We start from the raw sequence: 15,330 nt of genomic DNA on the forward strand, positions 1-15,330 counted from the left end.
TGCTTCACAACCCGAACTTTGCTTCTCAGTCCACAGTCAGACTGAACTTCTCCACCGATCCTTTTGATACAGTGTCGCTCAGTGTCTCAGAAACACACTGACTCCCCACATACTGGGTAAAACACCTCTAGCTTACATCCACTTCGGCCTTCTCGCGAGACCGCTCAAAATCTCCTTGTAAAACCAGCTTGCTGAACCTTGTTGATACACGATCGAACATGGGTCCTCTATGAATATGTATTTGTTGAATGCGATAGTTGATAACAGGTGTGAGGGGAGAAAGAGAGAGAGAGAGTCCAATTTCCAGCAGGTTGCATGATGTAAACGTTTAAAAAGTATATATGAATCACTTCTACATTTGTACATTATTACATACAAAAACGGATCTCACTTTGAGAATATTGTTAAGCCACTTTTAGGCCATCAACACACCTTGATAGGGAAGACTCTCTTGCAATAAGGAGCTACGATTTCCAAGAAGGGGGGAGAGAGAGAGAGAGAGAGAGAGAGAGAGAGAGAGAGAGAGAGAGAGAGAGAGAGAGAGAGAGAGAGAGAGAGAGGAACCTCATCGCTAATGCCAGTAGGGTGGGTCATCTCTGGACATTATAAACCTCACCCCATACACTGGCCCTCGTCACAGCCTGGAATATGAACCATTACATTGAATTTATGTAGCGTGTGTAGCGAATCGCACCATTACGTTAGCCTCGCCGCCACGGCTTCGGGAACACCACACAGCCGAGCCTGGACCGACAGAAAATTGGTGTGTGAATGATTTATGAGTGCTGGAGCTGGTTCGTAGCCCCTGGTGATTGATAACTCTAGCTGCCATGATGCGTTTGAGTGTTCGCTGGGTGGAAGGTTTTGCTTGAGCAGGTGACGTGGCCATATGTGTTTGTTGTATCGTACTGTGTGTGTGTGTGTGTGTGTGTGTGTGTGTGTGTGTGTGTGTGTGCACTTGTTTCTGTTGTTGGAGGCAGTCTGACTTTCTTTACTCTCCTTCATTAAATAATCTCATAACCATTGTCTCCTTGTATCTGGATTTTCCATGCACTGCTTTCACACCAGTTGCTTTCCAGATTATCTCAAGTCCCTCTCCCACGTAATAGTTCAGCAGTTGCAGCAGCGGCAGAACACTTCACAGAATTTTAAGCTTACCCAGAAACGTTGTACAGCATTAGTCTTCATGGGGAGGATTGTACTACGGAGAGTCGGGATAAGAGTCTGCTTGGTGACATTGTAGGCGACCTGTGTGGACTGAGAATATGACGTATTTCTGGACTTTCTCACAATCCAGGGAATGACATTTTGGAAAACTGGTTTCTGAGCATGTTCACATGAAAGGTTTTAGTACTTGTTTGAATGAAGTTCAGAGGGTCTCAATTGAATTTTCCACACACCTGGAATGCAGTATGACGGAAAACTACAAACGTATTCAAAATATCAGCAAAAATCTGGCTGCCAGAGGTTTTTTTTTTAGACACGATCCCTCAGTGGTAAACTACATGTTGGCGTTGTGGCACATTTTCTTTGATATATTAGAAATATGAAAGTTTTGTCATATCTTCTATAAGGTTGATATGATCCAGGTTGCATTACAAGTGGACAGGTTAGCTATCCTTCATTAGCAGTGTGTTCCTCTTACCCAGCTGTCTTTGGTAACCGAACAGATACTCTTACGCCTATAAAAGATTGCTTTAGTATAGTATTATTTACGTCTTTGCCTGTTGTTGGAAATGCTGCTTATGTCTTTTTTGTCTACATTTCATGTTCGTAATCAATCTAGTTTATCATGTACAAAATACACACGTTAAATAAAGGAATATAGTTCTTCAGTTTATTGAAACATTGGCTGTTGCAGTTTTAAAGAACACAGTTTGTAATATTAAAATTTTATATGGTAGTAATTCACATTCTACTGGTGCAGGGAATTTTTGATCAACCCCTCTGGTATCGCCAGGGAATCTATCACAAGTAAGTTGTGTGGTCGATGTGAGATGGCAACAATGAAGTCTTCACTCAGTGAGTTAATTCATCCTTCTTCACGACTAATTCGTCTCTGTAGATGATATATTCAGTGGATGAATATGTTAGCTAGTGTCTCTTGGGTGATCAAGAACGTCTTAAACTTCCTTAGAGAGAGAGAGAGAGAGAGAGAGAGAGAGAGAGAGAGAGAGAGAGAGAGAGAGAGAGAGAGAGAGAGAGAGAGAGAATTTAAGGAGATGATCATGAAGACTGGCCTAACAAACCTGCTCTCGTGCATGATTCCTTGCCTGCGTCATAGGTTCGGCTGGCAAGTGAGACAACTGCAGAGTAGTTGTACACAAATGCCATTGACCAGTTATGGTGCAGCTGTGTTCTGTGTCGTTATTTTGAGCCTCGGGGTGTTCGTCTTTTGTGTGTGTGTTGCCCCCCTTCCTATCACTAGTGTGTTCATTGTGACCCTGGTTATTATCTGCTCATAATATTAGTGATAATATTGCCAGGCCGCCTCTGGTGACTGGCACAAGCTCTGGGGAGATCTATGTATTCACCGCCAACGGCTATTGATGGGAGTTCACATGGAGGGCGGCTGATGTGGTGGTGGAATGTCGGTAAGTTCTGTACAGGATAGGCAATACCCGACGGCACTCCCGAAGTGCATCGGCTTTCTGCCTCCGGAGGAGTTGTGGCTGAGGAACACTGCCAGGCCTTAGTGTCCGAGGGATGCAAGGGAGGTTGCTAGCTTCGTGATATAGGCAGTATTTGGGAAGCGTGTGTGTCTCTGTGTATTTGTGTGTGTGTGTGTGTGTGTGTGTGTGTGTGTGTGTGAATGGGTGGGGGAATTTTATACATGTTGCCCCGTCTCTTAACCCCTGAAAATGCCTACTGTGCCTTTACTCCTATGTGTTGACGCGCACACAAGCGCTCGCACACACACACACACACACACACACACACGAGCATAAGCCAAGGATTCATTACATGACCAACGCCGATGGGAGGCTTGAACACCTGGGTTGGGTGTAGGCCGACTGCCGCGCCCACGTGACCCATGGTTAGTAACGCTAATCACTCCATCACGGAGACCCGTGTGTGTTTGTGTGTGATAATGATAATGGAAATAGTAATGAACGATTCATTGAATTTAGGTCGCACTTTGGCTGAAGATGTACAGTTGAGGTATTACAGAAAGGGGAAGGTAATGACAAATTATTGAATCTCGCAAAAGAGCTTAAGATCAAGGTAGGACTGGATGCTCTTACGATTTGGGTAAGCACACGAGTGAGGTATATCTGCATGGTGAGTGTGGCAGATATGCGGAGGAAGTTTTACAGAACATTTTCTATGGTTTATACATTAAGCATTTAGTGATTTGTTGAGCACTAAATGGTGAATAGTTAGACGTTATTTGAGTTAGTATTATAGTGGATGGCGTACACAAAACTATGCGCTAAACTAAGATAAAACTAAGCTACTTGCTTGCTTATTTTTGCACTTGTTTATCAGAGACGTCAGGTTACGAAGGCGGCTTCAAATAAGACGACACTAATGAGGTTCTTCCAGTTTACACAATATTAGTGTGTTAAGTTTAGATGGAGAAAACATAGATTGTTCTTGGTAGCCGAGTGTGAATATGTCAACGAAATAAGAAACAGAAGCAGTGTTGGTTCATATGGTGGGTGTGGGGACGACAATATTTTTTTATCAAATTACCGATATATCCACCGACGTCAACAGTGTGGAATAACCAGGATAGAAAAGAGCAGCGCCAATCCTGTAATAATTTTTCTCGATAATGTTTTATAGAGAGAATGATGAAAAGGTGAACTTGATCATCAGAGTGAAACATTGTTACAAAAGTGAATGGCTCGGGTTGCGGGTCCTAATTATGTGACTCTTAGCTTCTCATACTTCATCGCGAAGATAGATGGCGTTCTCTTGATTATTTAGGAGCAGAAGTAATAGATTTTTAGATTTATAGTTGATACGTATTTTTCTTTTATGACCCGGACAGTTAGGTGGGACAAGTCTTCCGTTTTCAGGTTAGGAGACTACATAAAGAATCTTTTATCTCTCTTTTCAGATAACTGATTTTGGATTACGAATTGGTCATGAATTGTTAAAATTGTGTTAATCGACTATCTGTTGGTTTACATATTAGACGTTTTTATATTACTGTTATATTTCTTATATTTTATTTCACATTTGATGGCAGTTTTCCGCGTTAGACGAAGAAAGGTCTCACTCGCTCTTTTCCACGGCTAACTTTGAGCGCAAAATGTTTTTCATATTTCTGCTGTCTCTTTCGGTAAATTAAATCATCGGTGATAAGAATAAAAGTCGCATAATAATCCCTTTTTGAAATATGTCACGTGGAACAGAAAAATGTTACGATGCACAGACATATCGAAGAATTATCTAGATTGAGAAATTAATGGACTGTGTTACTGGTCCTGATAATCAGATACCCATATTCCTTCATGAAAATGATCAAGGGATTTCATTACAAAACAGAAATTGCTTTTGGAGTTTATGGTTCGCACGAGAAAGTGAATGTATGGACTGGCACTATTTTGGTGTCGGCTGGTAACTGCTTAACCCATCCATCTCATTATAAGAACACTGTATATTTTGCTTTAGTGTCGTGTGGGAAATGAAGTTCATGTGTGGTTTTCTCTGGAGGATAATGATTTTGAACTAGACCGTACGGTGCGCAAATTTCATATTTCGGAGTGAAAGCTATCTTTTTTCTATTGTTGATCAGGGTGATGCTGGAGAAGTTTGGGGAATATATCATCTTATAGAAAGTCATGTGTTACCAAGAGAAAAACAACAGAATGGGAAAAAATGATCGAAGACATTTTTCCAGACTTCAACACAAGAATTTGGGTACATAAAAGATGGCCACCAATTCAACGAGAACTTCCATAGATAATTGGTCTCTTAGGAAAAGGACGAAAGGGAAGTACCTTTGTAGAGAGAGAGAGAGAGAGAGAGAGAGAGAGAGAGAGAGAGAGAGAGGAGGGGGGGGGGGGAATGATAGCATAGAAAAAGAAGGTATCCTGTTGCTGGCGCTGACGGTTAGCTAGCAGCTACCTGTATTCTAGCATAATCAAAACACTTGGTACGTCCTTAGTGATGCACTTGCAGGTTCGTAGTCTAGACAAGTCCGGTTTTTTTTTTTTTTTTACGATATTAGGGAATTCGAACAAGCTTGGTATCAATTTACGTGCTGGGTTACCGACCTCTTCTTGCTCATTACGAGGACACCAGTTTAAAAATGAGGGCAGAAAAAAATAGCTATTTTCGTTAAGAAGTAAATGTTTCACCGCTTGGTTTATAATGGTGATGAAGACCGTATTTGCCTTAAATGAAGTTCAGTGAAATTTCGGGAAACTAATTTCTGGTGACTCAGGATGGAAGCCACGGAGTCAGCTATTGTTCAGAGTGATGTTGTTGAAGTTTGGGCGAGGCTGGGATCCTCTCCCTCACAGTCAACATTATTACGCGAAATATTGATAAACTGTTGTAACCTTTGCCTTTGAGTGAATTTAAACCATCGAGAGCTTTGAAGCACCATCCACTGCCTTCCATAACACGTCATACGATGTGGAACATTAATTCTCTCCAACTTTGTGATTTTCGGATGATGTAAATGGTCACAAAAATCGTGTGATCCAGGACTAGCTGTAGGTTGCCAGGAGGACCACACTTACTCTTGTGAAGAACGTATCCTTCCTGACCACTCCTGCTCCAAAGATCATTTTCATCAATTTGTGAAAAAAAAATCTGTTTTACTCTTTTATTAACCTAATAGTCATGGGTTCACGTTTCAGAATCTTTTGTGATAGAAAGAGAACTTTGAAGTCAAAGGAACAAAAGCCTTTATAAAGCAATTTCAAATGGGACTAACGTCAGATCTCGCTGTGAACAGGTTCGCCTTCTGTGGTTGTGGGTATGATTCAGGTGTTTCAGACACTCTGAGGGAAGGGATTGACACTTATATAACTGTTGGTTGACTTGTCATATACCTGCTGGTTGACTTGACATTTTATATTTGACCGAGTCACTGAGTCTGTACTGGTGTCTCTGGTACATTAAGAGTACCTTCGTACCTTTGAGTACCTGCGACGAGAGATGTAGCCATAATGGTAGGGCTAGCGCGATTCTAATCACTGTACACCTTGCTAGGTAAATAAGACTGTTCCCTGCCGCCACCTGCATTACCTGATTGCTTATTCTTGGTTCATTATGGAATTGATTTCGACCACGTGTCAAGTGTTCTTTTAAATGTTTCTGTAAATGTTCCATGGATGGTCTTCGCGTCCTTTGGCAGTACAGTGCACATTCAGTCTAGCTCCTGGTTCGGCTGTCTTGTTTTTTCTGATTTATTTTCGGTATGTTCCATGATGTTCTTGAAGACTTAATAACCCATTATCTCCCTTGTGAGAGGCTCTCATGGTTAATACATCTTTACCTTCAGTTGGTTGCTGTGTATAGATTATAGTAAATATTTCTCTTCTTTCTAGGTTATATAGTAGTAGCTCTTGCTCCCTTACACATTTGTCGAACGCAGTGTGAATACTGAATTCCGCCAGTGTGGCCTGCCCTCTGACACGTACCATATACATAACTTCTTCATCAAAGATAAAACTAGGTACGGTCGCGACCTCCACCTGTGTCCAACAATAGGACAAACCAGCGGAAAATACTAAACAAAGCTCTCGCATCTACCATTCCCTATATTGGAATACATGGAGTGGCCAGTGACACTATTCCTGTCCTAATGCAGTGATGTCGCAATCACTATTACCAACCAATAGAGACGACACGAGAAGTGGTGCTCTTTTTGAAGTACATCACCGCACCCAGGGGTAAGAGTATCTTGTGGTCTGACTGTAATATATATATATATATATATATATATATATATATATATATATATAGGTCCAGGCAAAGAAAATCATCAGATCCAGTAATGCTGTCTCATACACCTGTGCTGAAACATATAAATCTTCAAGAGGCAGCCTGTGCCATCATAAAGCACTGTTACCAGAGTAGGCACTGAATTATGAAGCACTGAAGCCAGAGTAAGAGCCAGGCATTATGGAGCAATGTAATCAGAATAAGCACCAGGCATTATGAAGCAATGTAATCAGAACAAGCATCAGGTATTATGAGGCAATGTAATCAGAATAAGCACCAGGCATTATGATGCAATGTAGTTAGAACAAGTACCAGGCATTATGAGGCAGTGTAAGTAGAATAAGCACCAGTCATTAGGAAGCACTATAACCAGAGTCGGCATCAGGTATTATGAAACACATACCAAAGTAAGAGCCAGGCATTATGAAGCGCACTTATTAGACATTATGGGACACTGCTGCCAGACTTGAGCACCAAGTATTATAAAGCACTGTTACTGGACGGAAGCACCAAACATTATGGTGCATTGTTACCAGACGTAAGGTGTTGGTATTATGCAGTGGTATTATTAAACGTAAGCATCGGGTATTATGTTGCATTGTTACCAAACGTTAAAACTAGGCATTGTGCAATATGTAAGCATAAAGCATTATGGAGTCTTGTTAGCTGAGCTAAGGACCAGGCATCATGCAGTATTGTTACCAAGCGTAAAGACCAGTCATTATCCATCATTATTAACCAGACATCAGCACCAGACATCGTGAGTAACTAAATGTAAACACTCCTCTGTCTGAGTGAATGTCGTCCGACCATGCACTCTTCTTACCCGCTCTTGGTCTGCAGCTTCTCATTCATTTCAGTCAAAATTTCAATCAGAAGAAAGGTAATGATCCGCGTTAATGATGACCATAATAAATTCAGGCTTCCCGCGTGAGAGGGAAAACAAGAAAAATGAAGAGGGTTCCTTGCACGGGATAATCAGGACATGACGAACATAGAGGGAAATATCCTTGAAATTTTCTCATGAAGGCAAAGTTATCTTTAACTTTCAATAATTGCCAACCATCTGGAGATGTGGAATTGCACCCCGGGCGCAATTATCTATATATTGATTGGGTACCAGTTAACTAAATGACATAGAACGTTTCCAAAATTGGTATGTTTGAGAGTCGCTTCTCTGTGGCATTTGCCGGACGCCACATCGAGAGAGAGAGAGAGAGAGAGAGAGAGAGAGAGAGAGAGAGAGAGAGAGAGAGAGAGAGAGAGCGTCTGTATGCACCAATCTTCTCTTCCATTTCAAACCATCCCTTCCCCTATACTACCTCTTCTTCCTTTCCACTAACCACCTTATTCAAAGGGAGCGTGTTATGATGTTAACAGGTGCACTTACGTATTGTGGCAATCGGGTATAGACAGACCCTGACTGGTACCACGGAACAGATTAGCCAATAGATGGGAGTCTGCCACGTCTCCCATTTGCGTTTGTGATGCAGGTGGAACTGTGAAAGCTGATTCATGTTAAACGCTCTTGTACCAAAGACTAATGTTAGTTTCTTGAGATGTGGCGGGTGAATTTGTTTCTTATGAGTGGTAGGATTTGAACCGTATGTTTCGTAAATATGATATTGATCAGTTTCACCATTTAACTTTAAAGTGAACAATTGTTTTTTCAGAGCAAACATACGAGTTTTGTTGGTGACGTTATATGAAAGATAGGGGTTAAAAGATGTAGATGTATGAACCTCGCTTATCAGTCCTCACAACCAGATAACAATATTAATGATATTCATAGTAGATACAAAATTGGGAATACATCCATTAAGAAACCTGTTTTCGGACATACATGGTAGACTATAGCGCTTAAACATTTATACCATTTAACACTCTCTGGTTTCTTTGGCCTAGATATATGGCTGCAGATACGGAAAACTATACCATCAGAAGCATTCTTTATACTACTACCCCAAGTTGATGACGCCAAGCAACACTAGGAAAAAGGGGCACTAGATAGTCATGCAAAATATTTGACTGTTGTAGAACAAAGACGTGTACAGCTTCTGTTCACGAATATCTATAACTGTAGAGCCATCATCGTCTAGAACAAGTAGTTATAACAGAGATGCTTCTTGTTTCCCTCACGTTTACTTACGCTGAAAGAGGTCACCATATAGTTGAGCAGGAGGAAGCATAAGTATCGTTCCCAGACAATTATTTATAATAATTCATGATTATGATTATTTATGATTTAATCATCGTTCCGAGACAAGTTTCTGAGGAAGTTCTGGTGTTGCTTAGGATCCAGTAGCTGCTGCAGCCCAAGACTGCGCTACTTACGGTTGCAGGAAAAGGTGAAATCCATTGGAATGAAAAAATCTTTGACGAAACTGTATTCCCAGTGACGCAGCCTCTCCAAAGGTGATTTTTCACTCGCTGGTTATCGTTAAGCAGATGGAGTCCGGTAGCACCTATGTATAGATATATAGGCCAAGAAGAAATTGCTGTAAGATGAAGGCGAAAACTGCTTAGAAAACGCCAACAATTAAACCAAAAACTCGTGCAGAAAACGTCCAAATTGGTGGCGTGGTCTCTTGCTTTGAGATAAGGGGAAAGTATTACTTCCGTTGAAAGTATCATAAAGAGATAAGAAAAATCTGATGTAGGAAATGTAATCACTACTGGTTCATTAGGACTATAACTGGAACCTAGTAATCATATATGCCCTAGTAACGTGTTCATGGTTATTGATAGCAGTATTCTGTCAACAAACGCGAATAAAAAAAGAAATATCACATTCTTGATGAAGTATGTTGCGGTTATATGATGTACATCTCTTGTTTGCGTGACAGTGGCATAACGTAGGGTTCCCTCTTGAATCACTTTTCCTAGCTTATACTTTACTAGATTCAGTTTGATGTGAATAATCTTCATTAAATAACCTGTTTCAGCTGACATAGGGTATCTTGGATGTGAGGCTTTTGAAGAGCTTCACTTGTTTTTTGGTGTCATGGTTGTAGTTTGGATAGAGTAATGGAGAAAATGAGGGACATACTTGGTGTTGATAATGGTTAAAGGTCAATATGTTCAATGGTGAAGATGGGGCTATGATAGTAGGGTGGAAGCCAGACTATCTTCCTTCTGATTTCCAGGAAGCTTGTGGGATTCCCAATTGATGAACTATTCATGTTCCATCAAGGAAAAATACAACCTGATGTTCTCTTAGTTACCTACGTGCAGGAATTGTGTGTGTGCAATTACTGGGCTACACAAGTCTCATCTCTCCCTTGCATGACCCTGTGAGGAACTGGCACACCGCTAGCGTCATCTGGCGTACAAGGCCACTTGAACGTATCATACATTGTGATGTTTTTCTTTAGTAAGTGAAGATTTTTTAGATTCTTTTTTTAGAAAGTGGAGATATTTTAGTTTCTTTTTTAGAAAGTGGAGATATTTACTTTCTTTTTTAGAAAGTGGAGATATTTTAGTTTCTTTTTTAGAAAGTGGAGATATTTTAGTTTCTTTTCTGGAAAGTGGAGATATTTTAGTTTCTTTTTTAGAAAGTGGAGATATTTTAGTTTCTTTTTTAGAAAGTGGAGATATTTTAGTTTCTTTTTTAGAAAGTGGAGATATTTTAGTTTCTTTTTTAGAAAGTGGAGATATTTTAGTTTCTTTTTTAGAAAGTGGAGATATTTTAGTTTCTTTTTTAGAAAGTGAAGATTTTTTAGATTCTTTTTTTTAGAAAGTGGAGATATTTTAGTTTCTTTTTTAGAAAGTGGAGATATTTTAGTTTCTTTTTTAGAAAGTGGAGATATTTTCGATTCTCTTTAGGAAATGGAAAAGTTGTCATGTTTTAGTAAATGGAAAATTTGTCGTTTTTAGTAAATGGAGATATTGTAGTTTCTCTTTAGCGAATGGAGATTCTGTAGTTTCTCCCTAGTAGGTGGTGATGCCGTTTTCTTTGATAAGTGGAGGTTATACCATTTCTATATCGCTAGTGGAGGTGTTTTAGTTTTTCTATAGAAGTGAAAATATTGTTTCTTTGTAGCAAGTGGAACTATTGTCTTTTCTCTTTAGTAAGTAGAGATGTCGTTTCATCTTAGTAGGTCAAGATGTCATTTTTCTTTTTAGATTGAAAATCATATAGTTTCCTAGTTGCAAGTGGAGATACTGGCGTTTCTCTTCAGTGGTGATATTGTAGTATTTCTTTAGTTGGTGGTGGTGTCGTTTCTCTGTAGTAACTGGAGATGTTTTAAGAGAAATTACATTATCAAAAAATCCTGTGTAGCTTGACTTTCAAGGAAAATTATCCGACATATTAGCGTAAATTCTCCCCAGTGTTGTTATTTATGAAAGTAGAAAGTACTACTCAAATTGTCGTTATACTGACAGATGGAGGACCACACACTGTCTCATTCGGATCACATTCCTTTTCAAGGGTTTTAATTGGTATATAACTAAATACGACCAGTAACTTGGGCTTTTTAAGCTTAACAATCGACTTATTTCTATAAAAGTTTTAAGTGAATCCTATGACCGGAGTGCAGTTTGAGGGCCTTTGCAGTAAATAGAGTATAAGTCTGCACATAGAGGATCAGTTGGCTTTATATATCTTTGAAATGCGAACCTAATGAAACCTTTGACCTTACGAGTCTGGATGATACCTACGACCATTCCAGATTCTCGGTGATGAGGATCTTTCATCATCACAGGTAATTGGTCTCGATTTATGAGACAATATTTGGACGATTATTGGCTATCTATTGAGGTGATAGATTGGCATGAGGAAGCGTAGTGTGAAGGATATATAGGCAAAGTAAGTGATTGACGGAATACTTGAAGGAGGAACGTGAAAAGTAGTAACTGAGTAAAGAGAGACTGATTGTTTTCACGAAATTATTCCTGAGAATCCGCCTCACATAATACTTTACCTTACTCCTATGTTGCCCTGCACACACTCCCGGACACTTGCATCGATCCGCCTTCTGTTGATTGATCAAGTTCCATTCCAGTAGACTTTCAGATTTAACCATAGATGTATTCATGTTAGTTTGATATTGTATAAAACCATATGTCTTAATTCTTGAGTACAGTAAATGTGGAGAATAATCTTTGAAAAAAAACTTTATTTCTAAAAGAGTCGGTACTCAAAGTTTACCATCATTGACATAAAATAAGTCGTATGCGATCCTTTTTTAATCTAATTCTCCAATATCATGTATTTTATTTTCCCTCTCTACTTATCGTCAAAAACCTATAGCTATTTCTTCCAAAAGATAACTTCTGCGAAAGACTGTGATGAACTGAGGATACTGAGTGAAAAAAAGAACAAATCTTAGGATTATGTTGGTGTCGTAACCACTTGTGGTGTCCATCTTAAGAACAAACCCTGGAATACTGGTGTTGTTATTCTTGGTGTACATACTTGTCGCAGGTCATACAGAGTGGGTAAATGGGGTCAGTTGGTAAATAGAACCAATAAAACCATCTGACTGATTGCAGCGATAACTTAGCTGGGTGTGTGTGTGTGTGTGTGTGTGTGTGTGTGTGTGTGTGTGCTCTTCACACATGAAACAAATATACAGGTAATATCTTTTCCTGTATTTCGGTAACAGTAGCTCTTATGTCCGTAGACTTTATAAGGTTTCGGATGATGCTGGAGATGACTTGAGGAAGGTTAGATCGTGGCCTTTTTATAGCCAGCAGACCAGGCTGTTCCTACTGACTCAAAAGACAACTAATATTACATGAAAACATTCGTTATGAATCACGCATGACATAGAATGACAGACTCTCTGAAGGCCTCGTACACCGTCCTTGGACACTCGAATAGAGCGGTTCAATGTATATTATATTAACGAAATATGGCCCGTATGTTACTCTCTCCAAAAGTAATTTCAAATGAATTGTTTCGAAGTTCACAATAATATTCTTACCCCAATACTGAGGAATAGAACTCGACAAATAAGAATTCACAAGTGTTTCCCTACAATGATCATAGTAGAACTGTGCGGTCAAGGGAACAATAGACTACATAATGTGGCTGAAAAGTTACGGGACGTCAAGCTCTCGCTGTGAATAGGTTCGGCTTAATCTCACTGTAGCTATAGCTGGCGAGGCTTCTCGAGCCACTAGTCACTCCTGCTGACGGGATATCGAAGGAATGATTTACTTTAGGTAGAGTTCGAAGGTGTTTTGGTATGTATTGAAATTGCAAACTTAGAGAGAGAGAGAGAGAGAGAGAGAGAGAGAGAGAGAGAGAGAGAGAGAGAGAGAGAGAGTACATGCCTAGTCAACCATTAGCGTTGACTAGTTTATTTGCCAGTTTCTGTTGTAATATCAAATAGATGACTATTCTGTATACGTTAAGTATATAACAAAAAGAAAGGTTTCTCGCTTTCTTCACCCTCCATTCCCTCTGGCAACAAAAGCCGGCAGGAAAAAAAAAGAAAAAAAAGAAGGTTCACTGCTGGGCAAGACGAGCAAAGAATCTTCTAAGAGTAATAGAAAAAGGAGGACTTGTTAACTTCTAGACTCAACACTATTCTTCACAGTACAGCGCTGTACTATGCTGTACTCTACTGTACTTTGATATAGCATATTCTACCATTTTTCTTTTTCCTTCTGGAGGAACACCTTCAAACCGGAAGTAAAAGAAAACATCGTATATGTATTATGGTCTCACGTTTCTGGTAGTTACATACTCGACCTGATGAAATGTTTGCTCGAACTGCTTATTATTATCATTATTATTATTATTATTATTATTATTATTATTATTATTATATTAATGTTATTATTATATTATTTCATCGTTACTACTGTTTTGTTTTTCATTAACAAATTGACGATTATAAATGTTTTGGTATGTATTGCTAAAAGGTCTTTCTGATTAACACTCGAATCTGCACAGAATTTTGAAAAACCTGCATAAAGTCTGCAGACCTTGTTTTCTTTGTGATGGAAGTGAGATTTGATCAACTTAGCCTCACTTCATACTGTAGCTTTTTAAGTGCCGGAATCGGTTTTATTGCTATTCTTTGTTGACGTTTTTCTCTCGCATACCATTAGTTCGTGAACCAGAGATCATCAGTATATCCAAGAAGTGGTCTTGCTCATGCGCTGAAGTATGGTAAGTTTGTCTTATGTTTTTTTTTTTTGGTCTTTATTAAACCTAACATTCGGTATGTTTTTTGCTTGGTTTATTTTGCTTTGGAGACTCCAGTTACGGACAAAAGTGAAGATCGTGGCTGTGCTTAACGTGGAATGGGAAAGGGAGAATAACGAGGAAAAGTGTTTTAAAAAGTTTAGAGGAAATCGGAAACCTGCATTTTATCCAGGGCCAAGTTATTGTTGTTAGAAAAAAAACAAAAAACAAGAGACGGAGAGTTCCAAAGCTTCGAGATATAGGGAAAGAAACATGTCAAAACGCGACCTTCCCTTGAGTTGCCAACTGGCACGCGGTAAGTATATGACGCTGTAACTTGCTGAGCTATATCTGGTGTAGGTAATGGCGGGAGCACACAGGCAGGTATCTTTTAGGATAGGAAAACCTAAGTAATACCGAGAGATGAGGGGAAAGTGTACCATTATTGCTTCGCGGGGCAAGTAGGTCAAGGTATGTGGTTAGCTTAGGAGAGCTGGTAGGGCGAATTGCCTTCAACTCGCCTCTGTCTGGTAAGTACACGGAGGTAGAACCTCACCGCACATGAGAGCAGTACTCCATGCAGGGACTCTACTGTACACTGTGTAGTGTTCTGTACACAGGTGTAGGTGACGATTCCACGAGCCTTTCCTTCGTGTATTTAAGATTACAGATTTCCAAGCATTCCAAAAGTCATGGTTGGTGCTTGTATCTCGAGAGTACATAACTTCACAATTGTTCACATGAGATTTTATATGCCGTTGTCCTTTTACCATTTTCCTAGTTTGTCGAGGTGTCTTTCTGTCCTCTGTGGAGCATCGTTCGAGAGAAGATATGGTAGGACTAGCGTTTTGATTTGTCTTTGTAATTATCCGAGAGAGAGAGAGAGAGAGAGAGAGAGAGAGAGAGAGAGAGAGAGAGAGAGAGAGAGAGAGAGAGAGGATGAATTTTCAAAAAAATATAGTCACACGGATCTTGCTTTTCATGAGAATTAAGGACACCTGTTCTTCCCTGGGGCATTAACTCTGACGGACAGTTGGTCGGACCCCTCCTTGCGTTGTCTTGCTTATGACAGTCTTCACAGACACCACTGTTACTGGCAGGAAGCATCATGATGATGTATAGCTTAGTCACATACTTTCAGAAATGTGTACCATATATCATGAACGACGTGGAAGCTGTGAGTACTATCATAGTGTACTTAGTTTTCATGTAAATTGAATCTTATTATTAAGCCATGACCCATGTTTTCTACGTAAATAGCTGCTTGTCTAACCTGTTTT

The sequence above is a fragment of the Panulirus ornatus genome, chromosome 18 (genome assembly GCF_036320965.1).
Source record: "Panulirus ornatus isolate Po-2019 chromosome 18, ASM3632096v1, whole genome shotgun sequence".
NCBI lineage: Eukaryota > Metazoa > Arthropoda > Malacostraca > Decapoda > Palinuridae > Panulirus > Panulirus ornatus.